This window comes from Mesocricetus auratus, unplaced genomic scaffold (assembly GCF_017639785.1).
Source record: "Mesocricetus auratus isolate SY011 unplaced genomic scaffold, BCM_Maur_2.0 Super-Scaffold_15014, whole genome shotgun sequence".
Lineage (NCBI taxonomy): Eukaryota > Metazoa > Chordata > Mammalia > Rodentia > Cricetidae > Mesocricetus > Mesocricetus auratus.
Genome location: NW_024429186.1, coordinates 78,649,988 through 78,677,189, shown reverse-complemented (window position 1 = coordinate 78,677,189; position 27,202 = coordinate 78,649,988). Strand labels below are relative to the sequence as shown.

The window sequence follows — 27,202 nt, the reverse complement described above, 5'->3', positions numbered from 1 at the left end:
GAAAGCACACACTGGGACGCATGACCAGAGCGCTGCCAACACCACACAGTGACTGTCAATGAGAAAGTTACTTGTTATAAAAATCTGAATCCTAGCATTGTCCAGGAAGTCTTAGAGATTTCTTTTATAACTGTTGTAAAGTTGAACTGTTGAAACTTGTTCACAGAAACGTTTTGACTTGTGTTAATGCTTTACATCCTGGGTTTATATTAAAAATTCACAAGCAATAGAAAGGGGAAAATGCCCACACCTGATTTCTCTCCCCAGTTTTCCATTGGCAATCATGTACTTAGGAACCTGTTGACTCATGGGGAAAAAAAAAAAACACCTAACTTTCTGAACTCTGGTAAGAGAAAGAAGAGTGAACAGTGGTATGTATGTATGTGTGTATTTATTCATTTTGAAATTAAAATGCTTCCTCACAGTGGCTTTTTAAGCACCTTCCCCATGTAAGCGGAGTGCATCCTGGGTATCTTCTGGCGCAATTACTAAACATTTGACATGGATAGCACAGAAATTAGTCTCTTCAAAACAGCCAACCAGATCCATTTCACTTGCCTGCTGCAAAGCAGCCTTGGTAACACTCTGGTTACGCAGATCTGTTCTAAAGTCTCAAGCAATTTCTCTCTGCAGCCACTGGAAGGGGAGCTCACTGATCATCTCAGTGGACTTCTGATGGATTCTCCTTTAATGGAGTGTCTCGGTATCAGACTGGTAAAGATGCACCATCTTCACCCCTCCAGCAGAGGGCACACTTCTCTTGTGTGCAGCTTTTGTAGCCCGTCCTTTCCTGGGGGTTTTACTGCAGGGGCTTTTGGGGCTGCCTGCTTTGTATGACACATGGTTTAGACCTTCCTTATTTACCCACCTTCTCTTTTGGCTGGAGTTCCCTGAGTGAGAGGCAGCCACTAGTAATATCGGCTACAGCAGTTTGAGGCTGCTAACACAACTCCATCCTTAACTTTTTATTTTATCAGTTGCCTTAGAAGTTTGAATAAAAATAAGTGTGTTTTGCTCCTGGAATTTATCAATAAATTTGTATAAATATTTAGTTTCATAATATGCAGATTTCTTGAACAAAATCATAATAATAAAAAGATTTTAAAAAATCAGTGTTTGTCCAAACTTGCTCTACTTGCTTAAGCAAGATCAAGGTAGCATGGCTTTTTAACATAACTTGATTGATGAACTAATTGGTTTGTCACTTGGGACTTTGTAAGTGTAAATCGTAGAAAGATAATTCATCCAGATTTAAGTAACTTAACAAGAACCTGAACGTTTAGTCATTGGCTTTGGATCCAACCGTTACAAGAACAGGTGACCTTCCTGCTGCTCTTCACCTTGTCCATGCTAAATACCTTGATGGTTCATACTTAGGTTTTTAAAAAATAGCATCAAAAGGGACTAGAGAGAAGACTCAGAGGTCAAGAGCACTGGCTGCTCTTCCAGAGGACCTGAGTTCAATCCCAGCAACCACATGGTGGCTCACAACCTTCTGTGATATGATCTGGTGCCCTCTTCTGGCCTGCAGGAATACATCACATAATAAATAAATCTTTAAAGAGGTTGTGGAAATTTTAAAAAAGCACTAACAGTGCAGTCTTCGTGTCCCCTTCTCAGAATGTTCACCACAAATCTGAGTCTAATTATTCTTAAACTTATTCCTAAAAATATATCTATGATTTCTGATTCACTTGTGGTGGCTCTTGAGGTGGTCTTCCTACTAAATAGCCACAAGTAACTTGTACATACCTGAAGCCAGGTCAGTCAAGCTCATGCATAATATGAACAAGGGTAGAATTCGAGATGCATTCCTCAAATTCAGTTGCAATACTATTCAAGACGGATACTCGACACACCTACCCAAAGGTCATTGCAGCCTTGTGATATGGGGAGTAAATAAGAAAGCCTTCAGTAAATATTTGTTGCTTATTTAATAATTTTCTGTGATATTATAAAGGACCAGATTCAGAGGTGCCTTACGCAGAGTGTTCTAGAAGCATTGCCAGCCACAGTTTTTTTTTTCTAAGTACTGTAAATTATATATTGCTAAAATAGTTCCAAACCTTAGGAAACATTAACAAAAGTGATTAACCATTATAATAGGAATACCCTTCAGTTCTTTCCAGTATACTCCCTAGGCAAAAAAGGAAATCATAGTTCACACAATAAATATGATTGTTTCTTTTGTTATACTGGAAGCAACTGAGATTTTGGAAAAAAAAACTACAATTTTACTATTTCCCCAAGAGAAAGAGCCAGAGCTTTAGTATGCTTCTAGTATGCACTATGATGTGTAGCTCTCTTGATTATCTTGGCTCTGGTTCATTGCTGGGGGTGTTGTTCCAACTTGCAGGAAATGTCTAGTGATCTCCTGTCTTCTTACCCAAGCAGTTCTCATCACTTCCCATACACGCTTGCTACAGTAGTCTTACTTCCTATGGACCACAGTCCTCATTCATGGCTACTGTGTTCAATGCAGGCCTAAGCAGATAGGGTGCTTGGTGGCAGTTTGTTGTTTTGTATTCTAGCCCCCCGTTATTTGTAGTACCCAAAACAGTCCTGGCATGCTAGGCCTTTAGTAGCCATTTGTCGATGGATTGATGTACAAGGCCACAAGGGCAAGTATTTCAAGAGCACCCTAAATTGATGTGTCCTTGTTTAATTCATCATACTATATGTCTCCCATTTACTCATAGTGTATTGTTGAAGGAATCTAAAATATCATGAGAATGCTAGTTATACCTAATATGTAGGTCCTGCAATGGATTGAATTTGTACAAAATTTATTTATCCCAGAAAACGTATTAAATAACCTTCCTATAAGTAATTTAATATACATCCATGTTAAATAAAGTGTTAGTATCAATTAAATAATAAGAGAACTGTGACACAATTCCACATCCGATTATGACAAATTCCTAGTAAACCAAGAGCATAGTTAAATTGTAATTGAAAAATTATATGCCAGAAACATTAGGGAGATGTCATACCTCGTATGTTTGTTGGGATATTGTCTTTACACTGACAAATGAGACAGGAGTGCCCAGGATTCTCATTTCTAGTCAATCTTGTACTGGGTACCCAAGCTAGTCCAAGACAGTGTGACTAACATGGAAAGGGCTGAGGTAAGGGATCCATGAGTCATTGCTTGCAATTTGGAAAGAATTAAATACCAAAAGAAAAACTACAGACAAAATTGTTAAGGATCTCAAAAGTTTTACGTAGAGAATCAGCATATTTCTATGCTTTTATTGCACCATAGTTTAAAAAAATGGTAGAAAGCTCAGATGCTGTGTTGTACTGAATGGTCATGTTATGGATGTGTCTATGTGTTGCTGTGTTTTAGTGAGTGATCATGTTATGGATGTGTGTGTGTGTGTGTGTGTGTGTGTGTGTGTGTGTGTTGCTGTGGTGTAGTAAGTGATCATGTTATGGATGTGTGTGTGTGTGTGTGTGTTGCTGTGGTGTAGTAAGTGATCATGTTATGGATGTGTGTGTGTGTGTGTGTGTGTGTGTGTGTTGCTGTGGTGTAGTAAGTGATCATGTTATTGGTGTCTGTATGTGTTCATTATAGAAAAAAATGAGCATCATGTTCCTTTACTTCCTGATGATTTTGATTTGTGTTCAATATGCATTGGGGTCTATGTGCCTTTATTTCTACATGTGGTCCCACAATACTGTGAAAACTGTGTAGAAGAAAGTACTGCAAGTGAACAAAAACTAAGAGTCATTTTGGATTGATGAGGCTCAGCACCGCCCTTTTCCTGGTGAGCAGTTAAGCAGTGACAGCTCTCGCTATCTGGGCATGAGCAGCTTGCTTCAGGTCTCTGCACGCTCTGGCTCCACAGAGCGTGTGAATGTTCTCTGGCAGGATTGCATTGTTGCTCAAGGGAGTTGATAATATGCCAATTTATTAATCGCACAATAAGTCATTTAGACATGTATATTTCTTGCACTTTGTGAAAAGCCTTGTGATTTTTTTTCAAATGTTAATTGAAATCTTAAGGGATAGGGCTGTTGCAGCTTGATTATTCACTGTTTAAAAGTCAAATTAGGAAAAACAAAACAAGCAAAAACAAGCAAACAAAACCAGCCTTATACTTTTGATTGAATTTCTATGCATTAAATAACTTTAGAACATCATAAGTCACTTGAGTTTATAGAATATGAATGCTATAAAAATGTTTTCTTTAGATCCTTTCTAGAGTGTTTTAAGTTCTGTACTTTACATGTAATTATGATGATCAAGCATCTCTCTTGATGAAGAAGAATGAGGCCTTTAAATACTGTATAGATTAGAATTGAGAGTTTAGCAGTGTCTTTGGTAAGACTGTTTATGAATATATCATTCAAGTATTTCTCCTTATAGTGAAGTATGAATTATAATCACTGAAATGGTGAGTGATCTCTTGGTAGTTCTCTATGAGATGCCAGACAGAAGATTTTATTGTACTTGAATAAATAAGGTCTTAGTTTTTTGTTTTTTTTTTTTTTAGAATTAATGTTTTCTTCCTTGCCAGTGGAACCCTGATCTTTCAAGGCTGAACCTTAGACTCATACTAAATAGCAGACATGTCTATGTCTTATATAATTTTTAGAAGAGGGTACTAAAAATTATTGTAGCTGATTTATTGGTTCCTCTACTTTTTGCTGGAAAAAATATGCTATGATGTTAATGTGGATTTTAAAAATTGAGTAGCCATTGAGCATTTTATTGTATCAATCAAAGTCACTCACTACTGTCAAATATAAAGCCAGACACTAGATAAAGCAGTGAACACATTTTATTGAACAGCTGTCTCACAGGAAGGCAAAGGACTGAGCTCTGTTCCTATGTAAGCAGAGGTGACAGGGCATTCTAAAGGGAGAATGCAGGAAGTGAGCAGAGGCTATTGGTAGGAAATATTGCCAATGGTAACTGGTGGCACTGTCATTGAGCCAGTGGGGTCAGGAATTTGGCAATGAAGTTGGAATTCCACTTTCCTGTGGAGATGAGGGGAAGGCAGCTGTCCTTCTAGATGACTTAGTTTCCAAAAGGGTTTTCAGGACACTGAGAAAGACTCTGCAGAAATTTTGATACTATATTATGTCAAAGTGTTGGAGGTCGGGGATTGTCACCTGCCATTGCCTAGAGCGAGTAGTACTTTGTCCTTTCGGCTTTGAGCTCTGTAAGGCTGGCTGGAGTCATTACATTGCTGGGAATCTTCTAAAGCTCTCTTCTGTTTAGCAGAGCTCTATGAGTGTTTTTGCGTTAGGCCCCTCGATTCTCACTTGGTTAAGCAAAGTTAAATTTAATTAGATCACTAATTTTCCAGTACAATACAAGACGTCACTAATTTGGCACGGAAACACGTGAGATAGAAATTCTTTTCTGAATTGTAACTACTCCATTGTGTTGTTATTGTTTGGCGGGGGGAAGCTGCTAAAGGTTGTATGTGTGCTTCGGTTTAAACGCTTTTTAAATGAGTGTTGCTTAGGGTGGACAGACATGCTCCCAGCTCCACCCTGCAGTAGCTTCTGTTCCCAGGGGGCGGTTTGTTTTCATAACTGGGTCTTCCTTCTTGCCCTGAGGCATTCTTCAGGTCCACAATGGTGCATTATGATGTAGGTGTGCCATGTTTACCAGCTGACCTGAGATTTAGGTGTTTTTCGTTTGTTTGTTTGGTTTTGGTTTTTGTTTGTTTAAGTTTTTTTTAGCCTCAACAATATTGTCAAGTGAACACTGCCTGCTGTGTTTCACCAAAACAAGATTGCCAGCATTTGAGTAATTCGAGTAACCAAGCAACGTTTGCTTGTTTTGTGTCTGATAAGGATGCATCCTAAGGCCACGAGAAGGCACTACTATGGAATAGCAGCATTTTCCCAGGGACTCAATGTACCTTACTTCCTGTGCTACCCAGGGAGAAAGAACAGGAGGAAACATTCCTGCATTTGTGTGACCAGAAAGTATGATGTGGTAGAACCACTCCTCATCTGACCTACAAAGAGTTGGTTATTTTTGTGTTTTATGTTGGACTCAGACTTAATTCTCTGATGCTGGCTTTCAGTTCAGTCAGCCACATTCTTGCAAGTACTGGTGTTTCTTTTGTATGTGTCTGCTAGCATCCACGGTGTTCTTTTCTAATTTTAGGTCACCCTGCTAAGCACTCCTTTTTGTCTGCATATGCCCAGCCTTGTCAAGCTACTTGTTAGCACATAGGAAGATAAACATGTTTTGACCACTGCGTGCCAGCCAGGTACTCTTAGATTAACTTCAGAGTGGTTTCAGGAAGTGAATTTTGATGGTCTTACCCACTCGTTGTTATCAGTTCTTAGGGCACATTTAAGAGCTCGGGATGCAGTTGAAGCAAGCTGTCAGTTTCTGGGGTAGCCAGCTTAGACATGAAGGCTGGAGACAGCTTGAGGAGAGTCTCTGGGGATTGCTTGAAAAGTCATAAAAAGGGAAGAGGGCTTTTACACTGGAAAAGTCGTAAAAAGGGAAGAGGTCTTTCACACTGGGAAAGTCGTAAAAAGGAGGAGGCTTTTACACTGGAAAAGTTGTAAAAAGGGAAGAGAGCTTTTACACTGGGAAAGCTGTAAAAAGGGAAGAGGTCTTTTATACTGGAGAGGCTTTTACACTGGAGCGCACACAGCCAGGCCCTGGACACAGGGAGGGAGGTATAAAGCATGGTGGTCAGCTCAGGGATTTCTAGACCTTTTCTGACTGTGTTAGAGGAAATCTGTGGGTTCCATGGGATTTGACAGCGCTCAAGGCGGCAGGCTGAGCTGCTCCGCTGTCCTGGCACGTGGTCCTCGCAGTGGTGGCTCAGCACTGGCTGTAGCATCATGGAATGGAGGTGGATTGTTTCCGGGCTCCTCTGCTCAGCACAGTGGAAGGAAGAGGCAGGAGACAAGGAAGGGCAGGTAAGTTTACCGAAGAAGTCTGTTGAAGCAGTAAGAGCTGCGTGGAAATGCTGCCTTATAGGGGAAGAGTGCTTGGAGCCTCGCTCTGTTTCGTGGCCAAATTTGACTTGGTGGTTAAACTGTAGAGAGGAGCAAGAAGCAAACATGGTGTACTTTCTAGAGTGGTACCTCTTATTTTTCCCGTATCTTAATTACTTCTGCCTGAAGGTTTCATCTGTGGCTTTGGTTAGGGTAGGGCATTTAATTGTATATTATCAACAGCCTTATAAACAGTGGTTTTCATTTTTCTTTAAGTTGTCTCCAAGATTTGTATCGGGTGGGATAATGATGATGGCATTGCAAAAACCTATCAGAGTGATATGTATGGGAAATTACTTAAGTTGCAGAACTCTACACTTCATTCTTTTGCCCTACTTCTCTAAAATGTCCCATCCCTGATGGCATCCCTACAAAATGGTGTATTCTGAAGGTGTATTGGAAAAAGATACCAAATAATACAAAAAAAAAAAAACCTCAAGAAACAACCAGATGACCTCAGTGCAGAATTCTACCAGAAATTCAAAGAACAGCTTATACTGATCTTTCTCAAAGTATTCCACGTAATAGAAACAGGTGGGTCTTTGCCAAACTCTTTTTACAAGGCTTCCATAACCTTGATACCCAAGCCATACAAAAACACAACTAAGAAATAGAACTACAGACCAACATCTCTCATGAACATTGATGCAAAAATACTCAATAAAATACTGGCAAATCGGATCCAAAAACACATCAAAACAGTCATCCACCATGATCAAGTAGGTTTCATCCCAGGGATGCAGACACCCACAGCTAAACACACTGAGCTGAACTCAAAGAATCCAGTGACAGAGGGAGGACTGATGAGCATAGGGGTCAAGACTGGGCTTGTTTAACCCACAGAAACAGCTGACTGAACAAGGGGTGGGGCTCTTGAACCCCAGGCTGATGGCTGGGAATCCAGCATGGGACTGATCCAGACCCCCTGAATGTGGGTGTCAGTGAGGAGGCCTGGGCAACCTATGGGGCCTTGGGTAGTAGATCACTATCTATCCCTGGCATACAAATGGACTTTGGGTGCTCATCCCACAATGAGAGATGCTCGCCCAGCCTGGACTCTTGGGCCTAGTCCCTGCCCTGGATGAAATGACAGGCTATGGACACCCCCCATGGAGGGCAGAGTAAGGATTGGGGAGGGGGGATGGGAGGGATGGTGGGAGTGTGTGGGAAGAGGGGAGAGAGAGGGAGAGACAACTGGAATTGACATGTGAAGCAATCTTGTTTCTAATTTAAATTTAAAAATAAAAAAGAGCATTTTAAATTAATCATAACATTTTCAAAGGGTTTCCCATGTTTCAGGATATTAAGTCAATGAGACTCTAACCATTTAGTACCACCATCTTGTTTAGAGCTGTTCTTTATTTTGACACTTGCTGAAAAAATGTGCTGTTGAATTTCATTTGATTTGCCTTAGAAAATTCTTACTTATGAAATCAGTACAGTAAAATAAAACATGACACAATAATAAATACAAACATTTTTCATTGGCACTCAGATTCTTCTGACTAGAAAAACATTTTCACAGGTTTCTGTCTCTTCTGATAATATGTTTAGAACCTGTAATGGTTTGGTTCTCAGGGAAATCCGGAAGCTACATACACTGAAGTCTTGATGGATAGCCCATGGCACTCCTGCATGGAGATGGTGTCTAGTGGAGTAAAGGTTGCTTGTTAGAAGTCCCTGGTCCCTCACCCATCTGCTTCTAGTGGGTGTTGATATGTTGTTAGGAGTGGCCTTTGCATGGGATGGGGATCCTGGTCTCTTCCTCTGTCTGCTTCCTGGTGCTGCCATGGAAACAAGATGGAAAAAATTCTGAGCCCCGAAGAGAGTTGTTGGGAAGAAACCTGTGTAAATGAAATACACTGACTGGTTTTGTGTCAACTTGACATAGGCAAGAGTCACCAGAGAGGAAGGAGCCTCAGTTGAGGAAATGCCTTCATGAGATCCAGTTGAAAGGTATTTTCTCATTTAGTGATCATTGAGGGAGGGCGCAGCCCATGGTGGGCGGTGCCATCCCTGGCCAGGTGGTCCTGGGTTCTATAAGAAAGTGGGCCAAGCAAGTCATGGGAAGCAAGCAGCCCCATCCATGGCCTCTATGTCAGCTCCTGCCTCAGGGATCCTGCCGTGATTTGAGTTCCTGTCCTGATCTCCTTCAGTGATGAATGGCAATGCTGAAGTGTAAACCTAATAAACCCTTTCTTCCCCAACTTGCTTTTTGGTCATAGTGTTTCATTGCAGCAAAAGAAAAGTTAACTAAGACATGAAAGGAGGAAAACTGAGTAAATTCCATGTTTCCCTGTGAGGGGATAGACAAACACAGGAGTAGGCTTTATGGTGTTTTTAATCATTTAATTTTTTCTTCAGCTCCTTTATATTTGTGACATTTATACCTGAATGTTTATTCTGTGTAACCCTAAGCTTATATAACCAATACACTTAAACACAGTAGAATTACTATGCTAAATGCTTCTTAATTTGAAGGAGCCTGGATGAGGACATGCATGTACCACATATGCTGTGAAATGTATGTTTATGGAGCAAGCTTATCTTAGAAGTGTTTTTCTGCTATTGTTTCATGAAGAATATCCGATGAGTTTTTGATTTGTACTTTATGTGAGGTATGTATTAACTGTCTTCGAGAGATTATTGTCTCCCTAAATATAAAGGTAGTGGTGCAAGCCTTTAATTCCAGCACTTGGGAGGCAGAGGACGGTGGATTTCTGTGAGTTCTAGCCCACTCCACAGAACAAATTCCAGGACAGGCTGCAAAGCTACAAAGAGAAACTCTGTCCCAAAAAAGAAAAGAAAAAAATAGAAGGCTTTTACCTATAATTAGATGTGGCTCACCCAAATTACCAAAAAAGCTTGCTTTACTTAAAACTGATTGTGAATGTTAATGGTATTTCAAGAATGCCTTCCAGTTACACCCAGACAAATTATTTAACAAAAGCATACCTATTCTATGCTCTTCACATTGAATCCTAATTGAGTCAAGGGAGTATACTACAAAGGAATTTGAAAAACAAAACCTTTTCCTCCATTTTCTGTGAAAATCCTCCAGGAAGTAGGAAGGAATACTGAAAATCCTGAGTGTGAAATGATATTCATAAAGAACTGTGGCTATATTCCAACCAATGTCAGATAGTTTTGAATTATCTTCTTTTATAAGTAGCTATTATAATTGGTGAAGACAGTTTTAACAATAGTTCGGATTCACATTCAGAATTACATGCTTTTTGATGGTCGATACTGAAAGTCTGGCTCCGTAGCAGAGCCTAGGAGTGACTTTGAAGTTGAATAGGTTCTTCATACTTGAGCATGTTGGGAAAACCTCATCCCTGCTAGATGAGAGTATGGATTGTGGTTGATTGTGTTAGCCACAGTGAAACCTTTGGTATTTCTAAAGACAAGGGAAACCTTTGAACACTTACCTGGAAGAATAACATGATGAGACCTGTGGGTTTGCCAGTTTCGTGGAAGCCAAAGAGAATAAAGCTATTGAGGAATGCTTATTGTTTAATTATAGTTATGTGGTTCATTTTGAAACATAGTGATCTAAGCTGTGGTAAATAATTCCTTTGTTCCTGTTCCCTAACACAGCTTCAAACCCAAGTTCTTCTGCACTGCTATGGAATACAGTGCTTCCAAGTCAGAGGTGTTTTCTATTACAGGTCAACAATTACAGATAGACTTTCAGTGCATATCTGCCCTGACAGCTTCGCATGAATTGTAAGGAACGACTATAACAGACTCACATGATAGCAGGGAGAAGTCTGGTGTGTGTGTTTTCCAGCCTCTTTCACATTTATTTGTTTGGCGGGATTTTTCACTGTAGCCTGGTGCTGGAAATGTAGCCTTCTACACCCGAACCTTTTGAATAGTTATTTACTTTTATGTGTCTGAGTGTGTACCTGTATGTGTGTCACATGCATTCTTGGTACCTGTGGGGGTGGGGGCAGAAGGAGCATCTAGTTGCCAGGAACTGGAGTTATAGAGAACTGTGAGCCACCATATCCCATGGGTGCTGGCAAGCAAACCCAGGTCCTCTAGAAGAACACTTTGGTGGTCCTAACTGCTGAGCCGTCACTCTAGCTCTTGCCCTGGAACATTTTAATGAAGCTCGATAGACTGTGCTGAACCGAAGCGCCATCATGTGAGAGGTAGTGAGATATCCCATCTGCAGTTAACAGTGTGTACTTTTAGACTGAGATTAGTGCTGTGTGCAGGAATTGACAATGTGAATCCAAATGGCCAGCTTTCAGAGGCGGGGCTCTTACGTGCGTGCAATGCATTCCCAAGCCTTTGTGCCCCTGCTTGTGCTATGCGTGCTTGTACTCTGGGCCCCGCAAACATGCAGGTCACATTTCTGCACCCAGCAGGGCCATGCTTCTGCGGTTACTGCTTGTCTTTCTCTCATTCCCTCACACTAACTAACTGCAAGTTCTGGATGAATTCTTTTGTATGAATGGTGGATTTTGATCTTTGGATGTGGCTGTCAGGCGGGATACCAATATGCAATTGTAACGTTTGTGTTTAGTTCGACCTGTGTGGTACGGCAGCATAAATATTCATTTGGGGGCAGGACTGTGCTTTTGGCTTTGTTGTTGATTCAGATTTTCCATGCATGTGCCTACAGTAGTCTTTCTTCCTTAAACACCTAGATGCTCAATTTCCAAGTGACCACGTGGGAATTCTACAGCCACAGTTCTGCAGACAATACAGTTAGCCTTGTAGAAATCAGTATGTGCTGTGAATGTTTCCCTTGTATTCCCCTGTACTCCTGTGAGTGTGTGGTTTCATGAATGCGCATGCGCATATCTCATGTAGGTGTATAGCATTCCACATGCATGTAGAAGCCAGAGTCAATCTTGGGAGCTGTAAATAAGGCATTTCTTTTGAAAGAGATACACAGAAGAGTTAGTGCAATTTCAAGTGGATCGTGCTGCTCTGAAAAGCTGAGCATGTGATGATGGATAGGGTTAGTATTGACTGGCGCACACTGTGTACCACAGTCAGAATGTATGTAATGCTCAGTGAGGTTCAGTTGTAGCAGGATTGTTGTCCTGTTTGTGATGTGAACACAATCAGAGATTCTGTAACTTTTTTTAAGATCTTGCTGCTAACTGATGTAGGATAGAATTGAAACTGGGTTGAAAATGCTTTAATATTAAAAGGGGTAATAGACTGCATAAAGTATTTTCTAAGTGTATATTGAAATAATAATGTAACAAGTTAAATCAGAGCTTTGGTTTGGAAACTGTGTTGATCTGAGCTTTCCAATCTATGGCGTCTTCTGAAGTACCCACTTTCATCTTTACCCTCATGATGCTATTTGTCCCCAGTATGGATTTGTACAAAGTATGTTACTTAGGGATGGGAACTGTGCATAGCCAGATAGACAAGACTTCCTCAGAGGACCTGATAAAAGGACTAAGGGAACCTTTGCTCTGTGCCTTTGGAAGGCTGGTGACTCTCAGTGACTTGGAGGAGCCAACGATGTGGCATTGGAGACAGACTCTTTCCCGAGCTGTGGTTATCAGTCTTGACGGAACTGGGTCTGAGGCATCATAAGTTCTCTTTGCCAGCATTGTCCTCCTTAAAATAATTTGAAATTGAGATGGATGAAAAGTCTCAGTTTATTTAGTTTTTTTTTAATTTCTGTGTCTATGTGTGTATGCCCTGTATGTTCTGGTGCTCTGGGTGCCAGAATAAACAGTTGCATTCTCTGAAGCATTGTGAGCTACCTGATGTGGGTGCTGGGAGTCACACTCAGGTCCTCTGGAAGAACAGCATCCACTCTTTAACTCCAGAGCCATCTTTCCAGCCTCAGTAAGTCTTAGTTTAGAAGAAAATAGAAGGGTAAGGTATTTGAGGCAGAAAATCCTCCAAGTCATGATTGTCAAGTTGGGGCACAATAGTCAAGTGGTTTTTAAGAAACCACAAATGTCTACTTGTGAATTTGGTCCTGTTAGAGGTCTTACATCTAAAACTATTTGTACGTAAATTGATGAGTCCTAGAAGATAAAAGTGGTAGGCGGTGGAGTCAGATCAGTGCTCAGGAGAATTGAAGTGAGTTGCCCTATGGAAAAAAAAAAGCTCAGCAGTTGCACCTGAAAGGACAGTGTTTACAGGAACCAGGAAGGAGAAACGTGATACATAAGAGGCCAGACAGCTTATCATTCATATTTGTGAAGGTGTTGTATCAATAACATGGTCTAATATGTAGCTCCTGAAAAATACTGACTCTGCCAAGATGGAGAAGAAGTCAAACTTGGAATTCTTCCTTCCCTCCAGGGCTTCCTAGCAAGCATGGGAGGGCTCTAGTCAAGTCAAGGAACTTAGACAGAACATGTGCTCAGAAGGATGCCTACAGCTGAGGGTTAAGAGTGCTCAAGCTAAGCAGCAAGGGGGGCTTATGGGTATCTCCCTAGGAAGGGGAAATAGAATAGATTTTTGCAGGTGAGTAGGAGGGGGATTAGGAGGTATCAACTGGAGGGCCAGAAAATACTGAAAGAAATTATTGGGATTGTGAGTGGGGGATACTCATTTCAGGAGTGAGGTGAAAACCCGATACAATGGAAACTGCATGGAATCTACAAGAGTAACCCTAAGGGGACATGGAGCCTGAACTGGCCATCCTCATTAACCAGACATGGCCTCAAGTGGAGGGACTGGAGCACCAACCCAGCTACAAAAATTTCATCTGCAGCTTGTCCTGCCTGCAGAGTGTTCCGGGACCTGAGCCTAGCAGAATTGTCATCAAAGAGATCAGAGAAACTTCAACCAGAAACTCATGGGAGCAGTTGGAGAGTTCCACAGCCAACCATTGAGCTGAGCTTGAGGAATCCTATGGAGGAGGTGGAGGAAGGATGGGAGGAAGGAGGGGAATCAGGGACACCATGATAACATAGCTCACAGAATCAACTGACCAGGACTCATAGGTGATAGGGGATGTCCTTCTGTTTGTTGTGAATGTCTTTTCTCTTATTAGTTAATGAATAAATGCTGATTGGCCAGTAGACAAGCAGGAAGTATAGATATGGTTGACCAGACTAGGAAAATGCTGAGAAGAAGGAGGCATAAAGGAGCCTCCAGAGAGATGCCATGTAGTTGCTGAGGGAGCAAGAGGGCCAGACATCACCAATAAACTAAGACAAATTGGATACACAGATTAGTAGAAATGGGTTAATATTTAAGAGAGAGCTAGTTGAATAAGAAGCCTGAGCCATCAGCTAAACAGTTTATGAATAATATACGCCGCTGTGTGTTTACTTGGGACTAAGGGACTTCAGGACCAGGTGGGACAGAAACCTCCATCCAAACATGGGGGCTCTCAGAGATCTATCTGGTATCCTGCTGTACTTCTTTTTAATTGTTTTTTATTAATTTTTTTACATGTCAATCCCAGTTCTCCCTTCCTCCTCTCCTCCTGCTTTCCCCACTCCCCCCCCCCACCTCCCATCTGCTCCCCAGAGAGGGTAAGGCCTCCCCTAGAAAGTCAACTAAGTCTGTCCCATCATCTCTTTGAGGCAGGACCAAGGCACCTCCCCACCCTCCACACCCCTGTATCTAGGCTGAGCAAGGTGTCTCTCCATATAGAATGGGCTCCACTAAGTCAGTTTGTGCGTTAGTGTTACATCTTGGACACACTACCAGTGACCTCATATATTGTCCCAGTCACACCATTGTCACCTATATTAAGGAAGTCTAGTTCAGTCTTATACAGGTTTCCCATTTGTCAGACCTGAGTCAGTGATCTCTCACTAGCTCGGGTCAGCTGATTCTGTGGGTTTCTCCATCATGGTCTTGACTCCTTTGTTCATATTATCGCTCCTCCCTCACTTAGATTGTACTACAGGAGCTTGGCCCATTGAGTAGTTGTGGATTTCTGCATCTACTTCCATCTGTTTCTGAAAGAGAGTTTAGTCTTCTCTGGGGTTGTAGATTGTAGGCTTCTGTCCACTTATGAGAGAGTACATACTATATTTATTTTTCTGGTTTTGTGTTACCTCACTCAGGATGTTTTTTTCTTGTTCTGTCCATTTGCTTGTTAATTTTAGAATGCCATTGTTTCTTACTGATGAGTAGTACCCCATTGTGTAAATATACGTCTTTTAAAAAATTCATTCTTCAGTTGAGGGGTATGTACAACATATGGGACAGAAAGTAAACTCCATGGCATATATGTGTAATGAGCCAAGGTACTTAGTACCTATTCAGTTAGGTACCAGGAGCATTACATTGAAAGGAAGAAAATCTTACCATACTGCTTTAGTCTGCAGATCACAGAATGATAGTGAAGTTATCCAGTATTTTACCTTTACCAAGGTTAAGAGTCTGTGTTGACCAAGGATTATATTCTCTTTAAATGATGACCCTAAAGACTTTCGAAAGGTAGGAATCCTGAAAATGAAAAATTAGATTATAGATTTCTTTAATGCGAATGTTTTCTCCTTCGTCTTAAGTACATTGTGAAAAGCCTGTAGTAAAATACATCTTTCAGAAGTCTTCCTGCAAACTTCTAGTGTAGGTAGCTACTGTTGGTATGTGCGCTGCCTCTTTTGGTGATGGGCTTTTCATGCATTTCTGTTCTCTGAAGTGTGTAGATCCTACACTACTTGATATATTTGGGAACTCAGAATACATTCTGTTCTTGACCTTATGGTCAGAAAATGAGTAAAGCTATCATTAAACATGAATCACATTGTACTGTATCCTTCAGGTGAGGCTGCTTTCCCAGTGTGATTTGAGTGGGCTTCATTTTTACCATTTATTTTTGTTGAAAGCTAACCCATCTATTACTAATCTTTGAGCCCTCCTCCTCTGTCTTGGTGCAGGATGTCTAACAAGTATCCCTAGATTCACTTAAAAACAGATCAGTGTGGAACACATTTGAGTTCCTGAATGAGACTGGCTCCCGGAGTTCTCACATGGCAGAGAAGAGCTCTGTGGACTGCTCTTCCACAGATACCCAACGTCTATGGACACCCCACTTGGATGGCACAATTGCCTAGTAAAGAAGAAACATCCAAATCCATAATGTTAGGTACACCCTGCAGCATAGGTTTTCACATATAAATTTGAGGACTGAAGGACAAGTATTTAGACCATAAGACCCTTCAAGAAAATGACTGCTAATATTTTAGTGGACATCTTCCTAGATACACTTATCTCCATGATCAGCTTGTATTCATTTACATGTTTGTGTATGCATATAGATCTATACATCAGGGAGGATTCTTAGTGTTAGTATATTTACATTCAACTTCAGTATAGCTATAAACTCTTTTTTGGTTTATTGATGTGGCAGTGAACATTAAGGTGTGTGTGTGTGTGTATGTGTAAGTGAGTGTGTGTGAGTGTGTGTGTGAGTGAGTGTGTTAGTGTGAGTGTGTTTGTGTATGCTATCAAGCTCATGTGACTTTTACTTCTATAAAAGACAGTCTGTTCAAAGACAGATGTGGAATTCTTTTTTTGTTTTATTGCTTTTTTATTTAAATTAGAAACTAGCTTGCTTCACATGTCAATCCCAGGTCCTTCTACCTCCCCTCCTCCCCCATCCCCTCCCACTAGGATCCCCAGTGCCCCACCCAATCCCCACCCCCTTCTCCAGGGAGGGTGAGGCCCTCCATAGGGGATCTCCAGAGTTATTTCTTTCAGTGCAGGGCCTAGGCCCTCCCCCAAGAGTCCAGATTGAGAGAGCATCCCTCACTGTGGGACGGACACCCAAAGTCCATTTGTATGCCAGGGATAAATAATGATCTACTACCCAAGGCCCCATAGATTGCCTAGGCCTCCTTGCTGACACCCAAATTCAGGGGTTCTGGATCAGTCCCATGCTGACCTCTCAGCCATCAGTCTGGGGTCCAAGAGCTCCCCCTTGTTCAGGTCAGCTGTTTCTTTGGGTTAAACCAGCCCAGTCTTGACCCCTTTGCACATCACTCCTCCCTTTCTGTCACTGGGTCCCAGGAGTTCAGCTCAGTGTTTAGCTGTGGGTGTCTGCCTCTGCTTCCATCTGTCACTGGATGAAGGTTCTATTTCCAGACTCTCTGGCAGTGGGATTGTAGGCTGGCACTCCCCAGATCTATGTCTAAAATCCATATATGAGTAAGTACATACCATGTTTGTCTTTTTGTGACTGGATTACCTCACTCAGGATGGTTACTACTAGTGCCATCCATTTGCCTACAAATTTCAATATTCCATTGTTTTTTTCCCTCCTGAGTAGTACTCCATTGTGTAAATGTACCACATTTTCTCTATACACTCTATGTTGCTTCCAGGTTCTGGCTATTACAAATAATGCTGCTATGAATATAGTGGAGCAGACTTCTTTGTTGTATGAACATGGATCTTTTGGGTATATGCCTAATCCAGCCCTACAAAAAGTTCTGATAGATGTGAAATTCTTAACGCACACTTTAAATAGCACATGCTTTCTATTGTAGTTGTCCCCTTACCCGTTGCTTCAATAGACATAGCGCATTACAACATTGCTATTTCCTCCCATTCACTTGGTTAAAGTCTTCTGGCTGTGGCACTAACCATGAGTGGGTTTGTCTATAATATTTCACACTTGGAAGATTTATTTTTATCAGATTTTTCAACCACATGATGTAACATAATAGCAGATTGCAAGTGTTTCTCCTAATACAGTTGATATTATTCTTTTACTCATCAATTGACGTCGAGGCAAAACTCAGTAAGTGGCCGTCCAAGATGGAAGCTCTGTATATCCAGGTGCCCAAGCCCCCACAGAGGAACTGGGCTCTTTGTTCTATTGCTAATGTCACCACTTTTTTGTCACGTTATAATGAGACTATTGTTTAAATAAAGATGGTATATGTTAGTAAAGTGAACCTATGAAGTATATATAAATAATAAACCTCTATTTCCAGGCTGTTGCAGAGTGAGTGGCTGCTAACACGTTGGAGCATTTCCCTGGGTCCATTTACCTCTGTTACTTCTGCTTTTTATTTGTTTTGTTGCAAGTATAGAAAATTATGTAATCACAAGTGTTACAAATGATGTTAGCAAGTCTCTAGAAGGACTGCAAAAATAGTTTTATAAGCTGTTATATCACTGGTGTGTTGTTTATGAGTCCATTTGTTACACTGAATGAGGAACAGTGAAAATTATATAAAAAGGTAGAAATTTGGTCGCAAAGATCCAACCCATCTCAGCATTATGAAAACAAATGGAAACATATGTAATGGTGACTATAAAATGAATATAAGGTAGACCATGGGGCTTTAAAAATAATTATATATGTTTCAAAATAAGGTAAGTGATACAAACAATAGCTTACGGAATATCTGCCATGATATTTCTTGCCACTGAGAACGAATTAAGTAATGGCTACTTCTTATTTGAGTTAATTTTTTTTGAGAAAAGTTCTCACTATATAATCCAGATTACCCATAAAGTTGCTCTGTAGACCACATGGCCTCAAAGTCTGTCTCTGTTTCTCTATCCCTTGGCTTTTTAAGTTGATAATATGGTTTTTATCGTCATAATATTTAGTACATTTTGAAGCCTTCTACTTAATAAAAGGTAATTGTCACCAATGGCTATTGTGTCATGTCAAGAACTTGTTAACTGATGAGTGTGATAATTGTATCGCTAAGCTGAACAGTGTAGATGGGGCTTTAAGCCTATGCTTCTAAGTTGGGATACTGCATGTGTGTATGTAAAAAAGTAGAATTAGGGAATCTACATGTACTTCTAGTCTCCTCATGTACATGCTGCTTGTATACCCAGGCAGGTCCACATACTTATATACAAACTTAAAAATTTTTAAGAAATAGATAGTGCATATGTTGAATGTTTATGTGGGAAATTTGATTTTGTCACAATCATTGTTAAATTGTGCATTCATTATTCAATGTGTATTGTGTATACATTAAGTTACATAATAATGTGAGTTTTTATATAGGTAATTATGAGAAGGAACTTGGGATCTACCATTAATATTTTTCATAATATTTTGCTGTATAAATTAAAACTTTTATGTGTCTTTTGTCTCTGTCTGGTATGACTCATTATAATGTTAAAAAACACACGTACCTTAAAAAAATCTCTGTGGATTTACATAACTTCTTTGAATAAAGTATACTTTAATAACATGCTTTAGGCAACAGAATTATTAGTGGATGTTAAAATAATAAGGCCCCACCCTACCAAAGGGATAACTTAATGTCTTCTGGAACACTTAATCTGGGTTCATGTATAAGGTGACAGCTCTTAATCTAAGTAGAGAAGCAATTGCACTTAGAAAAGGGAAGGGGGGTCAGAATTCATCTAACAGCTAAGGCTCCGTGTGTGCTTCATACACACTTACTGCCCATAGATAGAGCTTAAAGATGGTATTGAGTCAGCATTCCTGTTTGGGTGGTGAGGAAAATCTGCCTGGGAAACTTTAGGCAGCTGCCTATAAGTAGCTGTAAGCACTGGAATGTATATAAACAAGCCTGTTTATTTGGAAAGTGACTGTATCTGTAGACACCATAACATCACAGGGAACAAGGACAGAGGCTAATATTGGTTTTAACCACATATACAGCAGAGAACAAATAAGCTTGAGCTAATGTTAGCTCACTGGAAAATAGAGAGAGAGACATGGTCTATTGTGGAAAGTCCTGCCTGGTAGTGGACTAAAATCTAATTTGAAGGGAAGTCTGATAATTTGATCCTTTTAGGGTTGTAACAATTGAATTTTGTTCATTAAGTTAGAATTAATGCTGGCAATGTCTGTAAGTAATGGACAAGTTTTGTGTTCTCTCTGGCTTCTCATTAGCACAATCTATTAAGCATTCTTTGTCTTCAAAGAGGGCACCATCAATAAAATCATGTAATAAATTCAACTTAAAGGTTATTTTAAGTTGCTGTGTGCTAGAGACAACTAAATTGGTGATGGTAGACTAGATAATTAAAGAGTCGTATGTGTTTTCAAAATGAGAGCATATAAACATCTAAAATATATCTAAAAACCTTTGAGAAAATATATTTGGAGTCTCTGGAGTAGCCCTGTGCAGTTATGATGAATCTATACCAAAGTCATCCTAACCATCATGATAGCCTGAGGCTCTTAAATCCATAATGTAATTTTCTAGGCCCTGCAATTTGCTCTTTTTTGTCCCAAAGTTGACCTGGCTGCCCTGGGAATAATTTCCTTTCCTTTGCAGATGGTTTCATTGTGACTGAACTTTGGCCACGAGAATACACAGAGCCTTATCTTGAGGGCTTCTGAGAGTTTTCTGTCATTTGTAAACCTGTGGGAAACCATTCTCTTCATGAGGTAAATAGAGAAAAACCTCAGTACTTTCTACATTGTCAACAAAACCCGATGTTTTGATGAAGCTGAAATTGCTGAAAACCCATCAGAATTTTGGAGAGGCACATTGTCAATAGTCATGAAAAATGCTTGTCCTCACTAATATTATGGGAGAGCAAATAAAAACAAGTATAAAATAACACTTCACCCCAGTAAGAACGGCTATTACCAAAAAGACCAATGATAAACATTGGTGAGGACTTGGAAGAAAGGGAGCTTTTGTCTACTTTTGATACTAATGCAAACTATTAGACCCTGTTAAATATTGTAGCCTTTTCTTTTAAGAGTTAAACACAGAAGCAGCCCATGCGTTAGTGAGCCTCTTATGAGGAAGAAATAGCTGCATTAGCTTGTTGTAAATGCTGTTCACCATAGTCTATGTATGGTCAAGTTAGCGTCCACCTATGTATGATAGGATGAAGATCATGTGGTGCGTATGCCCAGTGTAAGGCTATTTATTCATAGTAAGGATGGAATTTCATTTGGGACAGTCAGATGAATGTAGAATGTAATAAGCAAAGTAAATCAGGCACCGAGAAACATGTAAATTTAAATTCTAAAAAGCTGAGGTAATGGGAGTAGAGAATAAAATAAGTTACTAGAATCTGAGGTGTGTTTGTGTGTGAAAGAGAAAGAGAACAGAAGAGGCAGAAGCAGAGAGAGACAGAGACACAGAGGAGAGGTGAATGTAGAAAATTGGTCAGTGGGTGCAAAGTTACAGCTACAAAGTAGGAAGAATTTCTATTTTTCTGTTTGCATGCAAATTGTGAAATGGTAACTACAGTTAGTAGTTTGTTATTTTTCAAAATAAAAGAGACAAAGATTATTGTCGCAGAAGTATTTGAAGTAATGATGGACATAATTGCCCCAATTAGATCATTAAACAATGTTTGTACATATTGAAACATGGATTTATTCTTCATAAACTTACTTTGATTTTAATTAGAAGTAGAACATAGGAAGTAGCATAAATGGTGGAGAGACCCCAGATCCTCAGTGAGAAGCTGTGATAAACCTACAATATGGGGTAACACATGACTTTCTTTATTGTATGAATAAGGCCATATGATTTGTAACGTCATGCTACTTGGAATAGAGAAGACCTACCCGAAGGAATTTCTTCTGATGTTTACAGAAAGTGGCTCAAATCCCAAGGCAGCTGCTTTGGCTATTTTACCAGCTCCAAGTCACTGGCAGGGTACAGACATATATGTTCAACATTCGTAAAAATGCTCATCAGGGTTTTCTTAACTTGAGGTGGGGATTGTGAGCTGGAACAGGAAAGTGTTGTGTGCACGCATGTGCATGCGTGCACGCGCGCGCGCGCGCACACACACACACACACACACACACACACACACACACACACACACACAATCCTGAAGGAGATAAAGACAAACTTGGCACAAGTCACATGCTTTCAGTGTATCCTAAATGAGTCATTAAAAATGGCATGGGTAATATGACCCCAAAGTAGGAATGAGAGAATCATGCCTCATATGTTATTACTAACCAACTTGACCTTGAAAAAAACCAATGCACTTCCTTGGCCCTGACTTCCTTTTGTTAAAATGAGTGACTATTGTGGCTCCCTCCAAACCCCTATGGCCAATGTCCTTAGGCTTCTTCGGTGATTGATAAATTAACACTGGAGTTTTGCTTTGGATAATTTAAGAAATGCTTCAGTTTTTAAAATACTGTTACAAAATAGCTCTGATCTCAGTAGGCTAACTTATTGATATGCTACAGGAATGACATGAAAGTGGATATTGTTATTTTTATATAATTTTTGTTAAACAAGTGCTTCTGCTGTGGTGGTTGACTAGCTTCTTCAACCACTCCTCTGAAATAAACTTTTTGTAAAGTTCATAAAATTTTCTATACAGTGTATTTTAAACATATTTAAGTGTGTGTAGTTTCTCTAAGACACAATATTTTCCCAGTTACCTGTAATATTTTTATGTAACAACAGTTAGTTGACTAAGCATAGAAAAGCCTTAAGCTTCAGCAGATAGTAGCCCATTTTCCAAAACAAAAGCAGAGTATGGATTAGGTATGTTTTTTATTTAATTTATGTTTTACTTATTCAGTGCTGAATGTTTACCACCCACCACGGCAACTGCACATTAGGTTTACAGACTGAAAAATAAATTTTGATGATAATGAAAGTTATACTAGCTCTGTTCATCATTAGGTTTAACTGCACTGTTTATGTTTGCATATATGAATTTCATATGGTGAAGTTTTAAAATCTGTAAGTTGTTTGCTTTGCTGTTAACTGAAAATTTAAAAACAGTTGATATTGGTTATATCATTTTCTTTCTAATACTCACATTTTAATATTTTCATGTTTTTACTTCTTAGAATAAGAGTATCTTAAACTCATATATATGGGAAAACATAATTATGCACATATTGTGGGATTAATTGGATAGTTTATGCTGTCCTCTCCATATGTATATATGTGCATGTTTATGTAGAAGCCAGAGGTCAAGCTTTGGTGGTATGCCCCATACACTGTCTACTTTGTTTCTCTGAATTAGGGTCTCTCATAGCCTGAAGTCGACCAAACAAGCCACATTGGCTATCCCATGAGCCCCAGACATCCATGTGTTTACCTGACTCACATGCATGCACCATTAAATCTTGCTTTGTCTATGGGTCCTAGAGATTGAACATAGTTCCTTGTGCTTGCATGATAAACACGTTACTAACTGAGCTATTACCCAAGTGCCTGCTGGGTTTTTTGTTTGTTTGTTTTAAGAAATGTGCTCCCTTATTTATAAAAAGAATGTGCTTTTACACATACATGTTCTGTCTTGATTTGGCTTAGGATGTAAAAGACACTGACTCTGTGACACGACATTTGTGGTTTTGTCTGGTTCATCGGGTATTCTGTGTCTCTTCTGCTCCTTTGTTTGTACCTTAGAGATGGTGCAGAAGTCACAGGAAGTAAAAAATTTTAGAATTTACACTTTTTTGTCTACATTTTTCTATTTATTTGATAATGATGATAACAGGTAAGTGGTAACGGATTCTTATATTTTATAAGTTTTTTGGGGGGGTTCGAGACAGGGTGTCTCTGCATTGTTTTGGAGGTTGTCCTGGAACTCACTCTGTAGACCAGGCTGGCCTTGAACTCACAGAGATCTGCCTACCTCTGCCTCCCAAGTGCTGGGATTAAAGGTGTATGCCACAAACTCCCCGGCTGAGTTTTTAAATGATGACATTTAAAGACACTGCTATAGTTTAAACTCATTTGGGGAGTAAGGATGTTTTAAAGGTCTAATTAGGACACAGTGTTCCATCATTTGGATGCTAAATGCTTCCCCAAAGCCCACTCTTTTATATGTTCATACCCTAATTGGGATCCAGTGGTAGGTATAACGATATCACAATCATTCATTAATATTGCACCCTTAACTATATGTACAATATCCTGGGGAGGAAAGAAGTTTTAAAGTAAGAGAAATAGCTGGGAAAAACTAGCGGCAGGAGAGGCGGCTCAGGAGTGAAGGGCACCTGTTGGTCTTGCAGAAACCCTGGCTCATTTCCAAGCGCTCACATCATGCGGCTCACCCCCTCCTGTCACCTCAACTCCAGGGGAATCTGAACCCCTCTTCTAACCTGCATGGGAAACTGTATCTGTATACATACATACATACACACACACACTCACACACACTCTCACACACACACACACCCCACATAAACTATATCTTTAAAACTGATTTTGTTTTGGAGGTTTGTATGAATGCTATATTCGATTCTTAAAACTGAAGCAAAATGGTTCATACACATTTTTCCAGTAATTCATGAAAGAATTTCTGTGTGCATATGCATATGTAATATGTATAAATATTTTCTTTGGTCTTCATATTCTACCAATTACTTAATTTTAAATTCTAAAGTGTTACAGACATAACTATAAATACTCAGAAGTTCTTTTCACAACTGTACTTCATATGGCTTTGGAGACACTGGCAACCCATTTTTACCCACCCCAGATGCTACCAGGCAGATCACAGAGAAGGGCTGCTCCACACTTCGGCATGCCCCCTCCATCTGTTTTGCTGTCTCAAGTGTGTATCCTGCCTGTCTGGCAGCAAGTCCTGGTAAGAACGTGTTTTCCCTCGGATTCCACAGCTCAAGATAAGATCCCATAGCTGCTCTTTAAGACAGTAACCGTCTTAACCAAGTTCTAGTCGAACATCCTTTTGTTTTCTGTTCTGCTTATGCACAACAGCTAAGGAAGCCTTCACTGTCTTCTCTGGTATTTCTAGTTTATTATCTAACCCCTGTTTTTATTATGTCAAAACTATTGGTAAAATATTGTGTACAGAGAGAAACAAAAATAATTTTCCTGGTAGTTCCAAGGCTCGGATAAACTACCATTGTTACAAAAGCATCAGAAAGTGGGAGAAAGCTAGTAATGTTCTACTTGACTTGTGTGTTCCATGACAAATTTAAATATTGGTCTGTTTCTGATGTATAGCTCACTTACTTCTGTTCATAAAGGTAATTGGATTAGGGGAAATTTTAATGGGAATGTATTTTTATTATATCTTTTTTCATTATTAATGGTATAGGCTTTTAAGTGATTAGCCATAGATTTTTTTTGATATTGCATATTGTTTGGTTGAAATATATGCCTGTGCTCTTTGTCTGAGTGATTTACATGTATGTCCTTGATATAGAAATGACTGCCAAAGTGAGTATGTCTATTCTTCTCTGACTGACTGACCTCTGGAACTGTAATTATAACTGTTTCTCAGAACTGTGATTTTATTGGTTGTAAAGACTTGATGAGAAATATGCTTTTTAAAAAGGTGAATGGTCCCTTTTAGGACATTTTACATTGAACCCTGAGTTTTACAGCTTACATGTACCAGTCTATCTGTGGCATCCATTCCATTCATTTTAGCAAATACATCAGTTAACCACAGGTAAAAGTAAACATCCTGTCATCTTGTCTCCTTTTGTTTATTTTCTAACATTAGGCCAACTAGCCATGTCTCCTCTGACGCTCTGTTTAGCTGTTCCACCAGGGTCATGCCAGTGGCATCTGATAATGTGTAACATGCTCAGTGCACAGTGTTGTATGTATCTACAGTTGTTCTTTTAAAGAGTGCTAAGTAGCATGAACTTGAAGAGTCCTTGACTTATTTAGGATTGGGGCGATTTTTTCTGGTTAACTATTGTCAACTTGACACAAGCCGTAGTCACCGAGGAACAGGGAGCATCAGTTGTCTCCACTAGGTTGGCCTTTGGGTCATTTTCTTGATCAAGGATTGGCATAGAAGGGCTTAGCTCACTGAGGGCAGTGCCTCGTCTGATTCACTAGTCAGGATTATCTAAGAAAGCAAGCTGGAGCAAGCCACTAGTCAGTCATCTTCCTTGGTCTGGGCATCAGTTGCTGCCGCCAGGTTCTTCCCTTGAGCTCCTGCCCTGGCATCCCTAGACAATGGACTAGAACATGTGAGCTGACATACACCCAGTTCTCCCAGTTGGTTTTAGACAATGTTTTATCTCAGAAGTGGAAAGCAAACTTGTTCATTGATTATCAGCATAGAGCTCAGCCGGGAGCAAAGGGCCTGAGCCTGGATCCCAGAGTCCATATGAAAAAGCATGGTGTGTGACACTTGCCTGCAATCCTAGAGTACTGAAGGCAGAGATCAGCAGTCCTGGAACTCACGGGCTAGCCAGGCCAGGCTGCTGGGTGAGTCCCAGGTCAGTGTGAGACCCTGTTTTAAAAATTAATGAACCGAAGGGAAAGGGGGATGGAGGGAGGAAGGGAGAGAGGAGAGAAGCAGGAGAAGAAAAGGTTCTTGTCACCTGAGAAGCAACTCAAGGTTGTCCTCTGGCATCTACAAGTGCAATCATGTGTGCAAGTACATGTGCACATTCATGGACACATGCATGTCTATTCAGGCATACATGTCCACTCATGTATGTAAGATTCTCATGGTAAGTGTTGCTGTTATAAACATAGATTAATGAACATTTTATTTCTAGAGTAAATATGAGTGTGATTGCTAAGTTGTATACAAAGTGCAGATTTAATTTTATAAAAATATTCTTAATATGTTTTTCAGAGTATTTGTACAATTTCTTATGATTTCCCATTTGCTACTCAAAATTTGACATTGTCTTTTTCAGTGTTGTTTTTAGCATTCTAGTGGGTCTGTAATATTATTTCGTGATTTTAATTTGCATTTCTCTAGTGACTAAGAATGTTGATCTCAGGTGTGGTTCTTATTTGATTTCTTTGTTGAATTGTCAATGTAAATATTATGTCCATTCTTAACAAATTTTCTATGAGTGTTTTACAAGATTTTAGAGCAACTCCTATCAATCATTGGCTTGATTTTTGTGTGTATGTGTGTGATTTTTTTTTGTCCCAGTGTTTAATGGGTGCTCTTATTCTTGTAGATTTATTTTGTAAAGTCAGCATCATTTCTCATAAAATTCAAATAAAGTCATTGCTAAATAACCAGGAGGAACTGGTTCTACTACCCTCATGGGTATGAATCTGCCTGTGCGTTTTATAGGTTTTGGATTGTCTTGAGACTGAGCCATACGTTAGAACAGACGAGTCTGGGTCAGGTGATGTCTCATTGTGTGATACCTTCTTTACCCCCCAATCACTGCTGCTGGTCTAGTTCTTCAGCTTTGTATTCATGTGGCTACTTTTCCTAGATTGTGTTTTCTAACTCTTTCATTGGGGATTGTACTTCCAGTGCTCTGTTTGGGGAGACCACGCAAACCAGAACATACATGTGTCTTGGAAATTCTGCTTTCAACTATTTGAGCTCTGTAGCCATAAGAATACCCACTGCTCTTAATATATCAAGAAGCTGTCCTGTCATCATATACTCAATAGGC

General features: G+C 39.9%; 1 protein-coding gene across 6 annotated transcripts in view; it reads left to right on the top strand.

The window, feature by feature from the left end:
• Crppa (CDP-L-ribitol pyrophosphorylase A) overlaps positions 1-27,202 on the top strand; it is a 267,060-nt gene that overhangs the window by 184,956 nt on the left and 54,902 nt on the right. The window lies entirely within an intron of this gene.